The 9,993-nt window shown below is 47.9% G+C and overlaps 1 protein-coding gene across 1 annotated transcript in view; it reads right to left on the bottom strand.

Moving 5' to 3' along the window:
- LOC115317750 (lateral eye opsin) overlaps positions 1-1,889 on the bottom strand; it is a 4,743-nt gene extending 2,854 nt beyond the window's left edge. The window contains exon 1 of the mRNA XM_042294066.1: positions 1,876-1,889. The gene's annotated coding sequence lies outside the window, so the exon portion shown is untranslated. The remainder of the gene's footprint in view (positions 1-1,875) is intronic.
- Between the last annotated feature and the right edge of the window lie 8,104 nt (positions 1,890-9,993).

Genomic DNA, 9,993 nt, shown 5'->3' with positions numbered 1-9,993 from the left:
ACAGCGAAACAGGCACAACGTCATCGCGTGCTCTCTGCAGTTGATAGGACCAGCCGATATTCGCCGTGTCTCTGTGCGTGCTCCTCCGCCGTCTAGTCCTATCAGGCACAGAGAGCAGGCCATGACGCTGCGCTTTTTGCGCTGTTTGATTGGCCCTTCAGCTCATAACATCGGCCGCGCTCGGACCGAAGCTGAAACGAAGTATAGTTACAGGTTGAAACGTTTTAGTATTTTTCCGTCGCCAATACCAAATACGCCTATTAGGTGGCTTGGGACGAGAGTACACAAAAAAAAGTCTATAGACTATATTTCGTCAATTTAGCCGTCACTACTCGGTGAGTCTAATTACGTCCGACGAAAAGAAAGCGAAAACGAACTCGAACAACAAGGGGGGCTATGTTCGACAAATGTTTCGTTTCTCCTAAAAAGAAACGGAAGTGACGGAACTGACGATATCGCGTCTGATTAGCTAGAGGCTCAAATGACGATAAAGGGAACTTCCGTCATTTGAGAGTCTAACCAATCAGAAGCGATATCGCCACTTCAGCCACTTCCGTTTTTTTTTAGGAGAAACGAAACATTTGTCGAACATAGCCCCCCTGGTATGCATGAAAGGTTAAACTGCACTTTTTTTTTGCCGGGAATAATTAATTGCTTGGGTATTTTGAAGGACTTTATATGTATGTAAATTTTCATTCCTTGACATCGCAAGGTGGCCGGAGAAGCTGTAATGTTTCGCTGTACATACACGACGAACTATGCAATTGTAATTGTGTGTTTAGACGGGGGAAGTTAATCTGCCGGAACGGGCTTGTGCTGTCTCCGCTGATAGCCAAAATTATACGAGTACACTTAAGACTGCTTACGTGTAGGAAGGCGAAAGCGAGTCAAAGACGAGGTCTAGGACGACGTCGAGAACGACGCCTAGAGGACGACGACGAGAACGACGCCTAGAGGACGACCTCTAGGATGACCTTAAGAACGACGCCGAGGGTGACGTCGAGAACGACTCCTAGAGGACGACGTCTAGGAATTCACTTTGATTCTTCTTAATTCGCTTTGTCATTCTTCTTAATTTCATTGCCGGTAAGTAACCTTAGCGGTCACGTCAACGTTTCGATACATTTCATGTCGCCGACGTGTTTTCGCTCAAGGACTTCGAATAAGGCTTTCGCCTTAATAAATTTAGGCAGTGCAGTATGGCTGCTATAGCCTGTGGTCTTTGAAGTGCATCACGTAGCAGCGATACATGACCGCATGCCGGCGCGACACGATGCTCATCCAGATAAAAACGGGTAAGGATGGGGATTGAGCCTGCAGGACCCCTGGGCCGGTTTGCTCATCTTGCGGCTGCGGTCGCGGCTGCGGCCAGGAGGGATTTTTATGTCACGTGACCAGCTCCATGGGGACAAAGAAGTACCTAGCGTCCCTGCCTTATGGCGGAGTGATCAGCATCGCTTCAAGCACAAAAGCCTAATTTCGCTCGCAGAAACTGATTGCAGGGACTTTCATCTGGAATCTAATTGACCGCCCCTTTATACTGTAGGAGCGGCAGGTAAAGTTACGGCCAGGGAGGGTAAATAGGAGCCAAAATAAAGAAGAAACCACAGGAGATAATAGCGGTAGCAGTATATTTATCTACCTTCGCCGGCGCCGGTGCCTCGCCCCTGCTGCTATGGTCGAGAGGTTTAAGCGCCGGTACTTGTCGTCGCGGCGTGAAAGTTCCGGGTTCAAATCGCGCTAGAGACTTCTTTTTTTTTTTTCTTTTTCTTTTTTTTGTATTTTGTGAGCGTCTTACTTTTTAGCTGTGATCCTTTTTAGGATATCATCCACTTGCACTACTGCGCCTTACACGGTATTTTTTGTTAGTCCCACCTGTTCAATCGAAACATCGGGAAGAAAAAAAAAAAGATGAACGCAAGTTAACGCGCTAATACAATCATTTCATTCCATTTGTTGATCCAAAGTCATTTTAGGAGTTTGGAGTTAGGAGAGAGTGAGGGACCTAAAATGACTTTGGATCATAAATGGAATTAATTATAATGAATTCCATTTGTTGTTCCAAAGTCATTTTAGGTGTTCGCATTAGAGAGAGGGTTTGCGATGTCGACGCCTGATTCATTTTTGCATTCAGTCGTGATCGTCCGCTAATCAAACTAAAATTCAACAAGTAATGTGGTAATATTACAAAACGATTGCCACAACAAAATGTAAAGAGTATAAATATACTTTTTATCACATTCCATGCAAGTAAAAGTATGATCGCTTTTATTTCGGTTTTACTACTTTCTCAGACGTTTGACTTGCTGCCTTGCCTGTAGGATTTCGCTCAATCAGTGTAGCCACAGTTGCTAGTCTTTTTTTTTTCTTTTTGCTTGTTTTTTTTTTAATTGTCACAACTGCAGTTTTTATTAGTCCTAAATAGGCGTCTCTTGTTATTGAAAGGAATCGTAGCAAGAGCGTTGTATATTTAAAAACACATAAAACTAGTTGCCGGGGAAAGGATGCTTGTTTCGGCTCGGTTAGTGTGAAGCCATAGTGATGCTGTTATCTTGGTTTCCTTTTAATGAACATTATGAAATGATTTTATTAGCACGTTAACTTGTGTTGATCCTTTTTTTTTTCTTCCCGGTGTTTCGATTGAACAGGTGGGACTAACAGTAAAAACCGTGTGAGGCGGAGTAGTGCAAGTGGATGATTTCCTAAAAAGGATCAGAGTTAAAAAGTAAGACACGCGCAAAATACCAACAAAAAAGAAAAAAAAAAAAAAAGCGCGATTTGAACCCGGAACTTTCACGCCGCGACGACAAGTACCGGCGGTTTAACCTCTCGACCATAGCAGAACGCACAAGGCGCCGGCGGAGGTAGATAAATATGCTGCTACCGCTTTTATCTCGTGTGGTTTTTTCTTTATTTTGGCTCCTATTTACCCTCCCTGACTGTAACTTTACCTGCCGCTCCTACAGTATAACGGGGCGGTCAACTGGACTCCAGTTGAAAGTCCCTGCAATCAGTTCCAGCGAGCGACATTAGGCTTTTGTGCTTGAAGCGATGCGGATCTCTCCGCCATTAGGCAGGGACGCTAGGTACTTCTTTGTCCCCATGGAGCTGGTCACGTGACGTAAAAATCCCTCTTGGCCGCGGCCGCAGCCGCAGCCGCAAGATGAGCAAACCGGCCCTGGGTTCTGCGGTGCAAGCTTTCAGCCCACGTGCTCCGAGCTGCGATGCGCTCAAACACTTGATCCCGATACCCCTCGCGCCTGGTGCGGTCTGTTGCATCGCTATGGATGACATATCCATAGCGATGCAACAGACCGCACCAGGCGCGAGGGGTATCGGGATCAAGTGTTTGAGCGCATCGCAGCTCGGAGCACGTGGGCTGAAAGCTTGCACCGCAGAACCCAGGGCCGGTTTGCTCATCTTGCGGCTGCGGCTGCGGCCGCGGCCAAGCAAAGTTCAATAAGAAATGTTCAGTGACAGCCCCACCCCGCCCCTTCTTGCCGACGTCTTCGTTCACCATGCAACAGACGGCACACTGCTTCGGAGATGGTTACAATTTGGTAATTTCTGTCGCGTCACTCGCTGGCCACGAACGCGAATCTGAATTATTCGTCGACGGATCGATTGTTAATTATAGAGAGCAGTTCGCGTAACGCGGTGCTCCTATCCAATCCATGAACTGGAACCTCCTGGCGCGCCTGGGCACTGCGGATGCGTTACAGTGAAAAGGATGAGGGCTTTCGAGGGAGAGACTATAGTAAGTAGTACATATTTATTTTCAAAGTTTCATACTGAGATTGTGGCTCTTGACTTCCCACACTGGTATGCTACTTTTCTTTGGACCTCCAAATAATACAATTTCCAAATCGTTTCATGGTACTTTTGGCTAAGTACGACCTTCCGTCGTAGCAGAGCGAGCTCGTCCATTGATTATGTATCACTAGCCAAACGTCACTCCAGATCTTCTCCTGGGTGTCTTTGGCGCGTCGATCACGCGGTCACATACTGGAAGTGTTCGAAAAAAGAACGCCGCACAGAGACGCGCGCTCAAGTTGCCGTCTGATTTCACGCTAATGTTTACCAGTCTTTCTGGAGCTACAGCCCCGAAAATCTCCCAAAACATCCGCGAGTACTACCGGCATCAGTCCAACCCAAACTTAACCCCCGGACAACGGTATTATTCGAGATACAAGCAATTCGTCTTCCTGCATGCCGCCGCCTCCAGATAACTCAAGCTCGAATCGGACCACTTTCTCGGTTGTACCCGACGATGCCGCCAGCCCACAAGAGACCGCATGGCCCCCTCGGACTACTTTCGGTGAGCGATTGGTCACATTTCCTACTAGCTTCTCAAGCAATTCACCCCGCCTGGCAACGGGCACCTAAGCCTAAAGGCTCGTTCCCGTGCACAGTTGCCTTCGAGAGCGACTGCAACCACTTGCGCCTCGTTAAGACTGCTTGCGTCAAGCTGTTGCTATGGCGACCCTTACGAAGAGCCAATGGGGAGGCGCTGTGCAGCACGTCGCAACGCAGCGCAACGCAGTCGACGCAACTATGTGAGTGAGCCTTGACGCACCCACGAAGCGATCAACGGCTGCAGGACGACCCTTTGTACAAGCCCAGAAATTGAGCTCATGGTCGTTTTTCGGCCGACACAAACACTCCGTATCGCCGGTTTATCTTCTAAAACCATCGTAGGCGTCATCCGACAGGCGGCAAACTCCATCCACTTCACGCCAGGCCCGCGTGCGCGTCCTGGAAGATCAAACATTGCCGCAGTCGACACGGCGAGTACGCACTTGAGTGATCACCTGCTCAAGCTGAATCTTTTTTTCACTTATGACAGATATTGCGAAGAAAATACAAGCACACACCTCGACTCGTCGCAACATTGAACGTGGTATTATTCGAGATCCACGGCATTGAAGATAAAGCTCCGGCCGAACTTCTCAAGCTCATCTCCTCTCAAAGAGTGCTATCGTCGTTGGGGAAGAAAGGCACAGTGCTTGTCACTTTCGACGGAACCGCACTTCCCAGACAAGTAGTCTGCTACGAGGTGCTCGAGAAGAAGATTTTCGAGCACAAATCCACAGTGGTGGTCAGCACCAAATGTCATGACCTCGGACACAAACACGACATTTGCACGAACAACCATTGATCACGATGCGAGAAGTGCGGAGGCACGCAGCACGAAAATGAGGCCTGCTCTGCCGATAAGCCCGTCTGCAAAACCTGCAAGTGCCTGCACCTCACTACAGATAACAACTACCCCGCCCGCGTGCAGGCAAACCAAACTCTGATAAACAAGTTGAAGACCCCAAACCGGACGCCCCAGAAGCTTCGACAACGTTACCCCCAGTGCAATCGGCGTTGCCGAAAGAGTGAGGCAAACGACGCGCAAAGCGCATCACGGCTGGAATCTAGCAAGACAGCAGGAGAGAACGTGTACCTCTCCCGCGCAGGTGCATGCGTTCCGACGTTAACCATCATGGATAGGAATGTTTCTCACTTTACACGAGCCTACTGGCCCAACGCCAACAATGCGATCCTTTGAATTTCGTCATCAAGCTTTGCGATACCACTATGACGATCGATATTTAAAGGCGGCTCTTACGGTGGACACGATCACATGCGTGACCATTTGATTTGGGCTCGTGAGAATCGGTACTCGACATGCATTCGGGCCCGTGCCCAATCGCTGCTGACGAAGGGGATTAGCCGAACCTTAACAATGCGTGGAACTGAACAGCGCCCGCCCTGTACACTGCCACCGCATGTGCGAGGATATGTTAAACATTGGCGGCACTTAATCGGCTTCAGATCTCACCTGGCCGCTTGTTCTGGCTGCGAGTTTAGGAGGTAAACTCTGTTCGGTTTTTTATCCGACTTTTGCTTTAAACTGCCTTTGCGTGGGGGAAAAAAAAATTACGCGTGTTGTTTTGGTTGAAGGTCAAGAAATAATTCTACGTGGCATTTACTGAAAGGTCAAGCATTTTGGCGTTGCCCCTTTGAGAAAAATGTTACAGCATTAAAAATAAAATGGACAATATATATGCAAGAAGACCTATGGTGGTTTGCTTCCCGGACCAGCTCACTGGCGCCTCTTGGTCACAGAGTCTCAAGCTGAATGCTGTGTCGCTCTGATATCACAATACAAAACAGTGACAGAGGAAAGTTATCCCGAACGTAGAACCTCATAGCTGCACATCCTATAAGTATGTCTTTAGCCGAAGTTCCCACCGGAGATCTCCACGCCGCGCGATTTGCCCACGCACCAGATAGGATCTTGGACAACAAGCGAGGATGTTAATCAAACGGAGCATTGAAAACAAGCTTCGGGTATCGAGGTCAGTCGTCCAGGACCCAGACGAAAAACAAAGGAAACAAGTAAATAACAAAAGAGGCACGCGCGGAGTATTTTTGAGATAATGCCGAGATTACTCCTGCGTACGTGTGGCTATGAAGTAACAATATGCCCTAGAGATGGCGTAATCGTTCGCTTTCCTTTTGTTTTATCACTCTTCATTTGAAGAAAACAAAAACAATTTGCGACCTATACTGAAATTGAGGTGTCTGGAAAGTTGCCCACACGCCACAATTTCTCCAACGTATACGAGCACATACCAGATATGGTGAACATATAGTAAAAAGGAAAGAAGTGTGTACTAATAGATTTTCACATGACATGGTCAGTGAACAACTTCCTCTTTTCATTTCTTAACAGCTTAATCACATGATTATATATTTTTTTATTAATTATTTTATATATCTTTTTTATTATTTTAATTTCCGTTCATTCCCCACTGTAGACAAACCAGCACAGGCCGGCCATCAACGACTGCGTAGTTTAGTGACTCCATGACTAACGCTGGTGAAGCCTTTTCTTGCGAGCTCGATGCAAAATACGGAATGACTCTATTCTTACACTCTAATGGTGAATTCCGCTCGCAGATCTCGAGCGCTCCAAAAGCGCTCCATTTGGATCGCGCATATTCCGCTTGCAGATCTGGCTCAAGTTGGTCATCTTCCGCTCGTAGATCTCTGGCAGCGCCCGCTCCACGGCGCGCCCCAATCTCCGCCGAACTTGCTCTGCGGGATTTCACAGATCTCTCGGGAAGTTGGCAGGGCGGCCCACGTGATTTCCGTCTAAATCGGCGGTGTTGTTCCCTCGGTATTGGCAGTAGAGTGGACGCAATGCTTGTTTTAGGCCAATCGGGTCTCCGGGTAGGATCACGTGACTATAGTCTTCAAGCTAGAGATAAGGCAGAGCACGGCACCTGCCTGGAGGCCAAGGCCACGGATAGCATCCACGGCACGATTAACTTTGGGTCGAACTTTCAAGAGGATATAAGCGACAAATCCTTTCGTTGTGTTCATTGTTGGGTTGCCCCTAAAGATAAGCCTTTGCGAGGACGCCCCCTTTTGGCCTTGAAGGAGCTGCTATTTTCCTACTCCACTCCTTTTCTTTCTCTCCCTAAGCTGAAAGCATGGAAGAAGGTGGGCAGTTGGCGGACCAATGAACCGGAGGCTTTTTTTTATCCCTCGACTCCCCTGTCTGAGCGCGGATCACAGCAGGAGCATGGTCATGTGGTAAAGGTTTCACGGATGACGTAGTAGCTTTTTTCGACCTCGGAATGTCTGCTTCCCGGCCTAGTTGCTTGTGTGCTGTGCTGTGACCAGCGGGGCTGCCGTAGATTTCGCCCGCGACAACGTATTCGAGTGTACCAAGATTTTCAGTGTTTGAAAAGTCCTACGCGTATATCGGCAACAAGGGATTCACGTGATCTGTTTAGTGTTCGGTTCGGCAAATTACTGCTTCTGCCACATCGTGTTGAATCTTCACGGACCCCTTTCTTTTCTTTTTTGTGTTTGTGTGGTTCTGCAGTGCCGGTGTCGACATAATCTCGGATTACATATTTCAAGTCCGGTATTTCATCGTAAGTGCACCGCAACCTACTCCTTTGCAACATTTGACCGTTCCGTTCCGGATTACCTCTAGAATTAGGCAGTGTCTGTTTTCCAGCAACCGGGAGAATACTTTCCCCGAAATTCTACCGGCAGTCGCCTGCCATTAACTGCAGGTGGAATACTGGCTTTCTTATTCTCCCGGTGTTTTATGAAAACACGTTTTCGTTGATACACGTTTTCTAGACACGTTTCATCGACACTAACGTTTCATCGTCACTCGTTACGCAAAATGCACGCTGTAGGGACATTTTGTCGCGCGTGTATCTTTGAGGCGCGTGCTCACCGACCCAGCCCACCCGTTCGCGCCGCTTCGTGGCGACAGTCTGCGGCGGCTCATTACAAAAATGTTAACCCTGTCCCACCCATACACGTCACTTCGCGGATACATTCTGGGCGGCTCATTACAAGAAAAGAAAGGAGAAGCTAATATAGAAAAGGTAATCTGAGCTGTCGATGAAACGTCGTTCGATCAATGGATGGCGACTGCCGGTGGAATTTCGTGGAAATAATTCTACCGGCTGCTGGCAGAATGGACACTAGCTAAGACTCACCCCCGGTTCTTGTTTGATAGTAATCTTTTCAGTTGTGTTACAGCTTCTTTGTACGTCTTCAGATATCACAGATTGCTTGCAAGTTTGTACTTGTTTACGGAATAGGCTGTCTAATAAACTTCTATGAGATTTGAAAACAATCCCGTCTGTCCGTTTACCTGCCTTTTTGCAATCACTGGGGCGCATACATTTTTACTGTTTTCCTTGATGTCTTAATTAGGTTTATGAAGTTATGAAACGGGTGCATAAAGTGGTGTGACCATGCACCTTTGAATCGGGTGCATCTGTGTTCTCTTCGAATTCAGTGAGCGTAGTAAGAGGTGTAACAGTACACTATTGAACGGGGTGCTCCTGTGCTCCCTTTGAGAGCAGTCGGTGTAGAAAGGGGAGTAATGGTACACTATTGAGGCGGGGTGCATCTGTGTTCCCTTTGAATGAGGCGGGTGTATGAAGCGGTGCAATGGTACACCATCGAATGGGGTGCATCTGTGTTCCCTTTCATTTCATTGGGTGTAGAAAGAGGTGTATCCGTACACCATTGAATGGGGTGCACCTGTGTTCCCTTCGAGTGAGATTTATGTAGAAAAATGTGTACATGAGCACCACACCGACGGGTGTACACGTACTCTCATATTTGGGGTGCACATGTATTCCCCAAAGGGTGTAGTATATGTGACAAGCACTTACACCCCCTATGGGTGTACCCCATGGCACCCTTTTTTTTAGAGTGTAATGTGCGAGTAGCGTTCATAAAGTTCGCTTTTTTACCATAAAAAAATAAAATAACGAGAGCTGCGATTACGAGCGTCGGTGTTGAGGATAGCCTAAAGCGCGAAACACACGCGCGTCAATACTGTCCGATCCGACGTGCGAACTGCCGGAACGACGTTTGGAGGCAATTGGGTTTTCGACGCTCTCCGGTGCTACGAAAAGTCTCGCCCCCTAACGTCGTCCCGGCAGTTCGCACGTCGGATCGGACAGTTTTGACGTGCATGTGTTTCGCGCTTAACTCCTCATATGCACCACTCAAGGCGGCACACACCGATCGATGCGTTTGTAGATATCCTGGCAGTAGAAGTTTATTATGGGTCTTTGCCCTGAAAACGCTTGCCACGCAGAGGATTCTTTATGAGAGGAAGGTAGAAGTCAGTGGGCGTAAAAACGGGTGAGCACGGGGAGAGGGGAATGATTTCATAGCCGGATGCATCACCGGTGCGTCGTAGGGGCGCAGATACACTCCATTGGATAACTTCCCGCGACGCTTGATAACTTCCCGCGACGCTCCCGTAGGATATATGTATAGTCAGGTTCCTGCGGCTGCTTGACCCTTACGTGTATAACCTGTCAACAGCACACCACTGTTGTCCCCCCTCCCTCCCTCTCCCCTTCAAAAAAAAAAACAACAACAAAAACAACAACAAAACAACAACAACAACAAAATTACGCAAATCTTTACCGATTCTGGCTTTGTGTT

This window comes from Ixodes scapularis, unplaced genomic scaffold, assembly GCF_016920785.2.
Source record: "Ixodes scapularis isolate PalLabHiFi unplaced genomic scaffold, ASM1692078v2 PGA_scaffold5__190_contigs__length_132052651, whole genome shotgun sequence".
NCBI classification, from domain to species: Eukaryota; Metazoa; Arthropoda; class Arachnida; order Ixodida; family Ixodidae; genus Ixodes; species Ixodes scapularis.
Note: the sequence above shows the minus strand (reverse complement) of the source record. Positions and strands in the feature narration are given on the sequence as shown.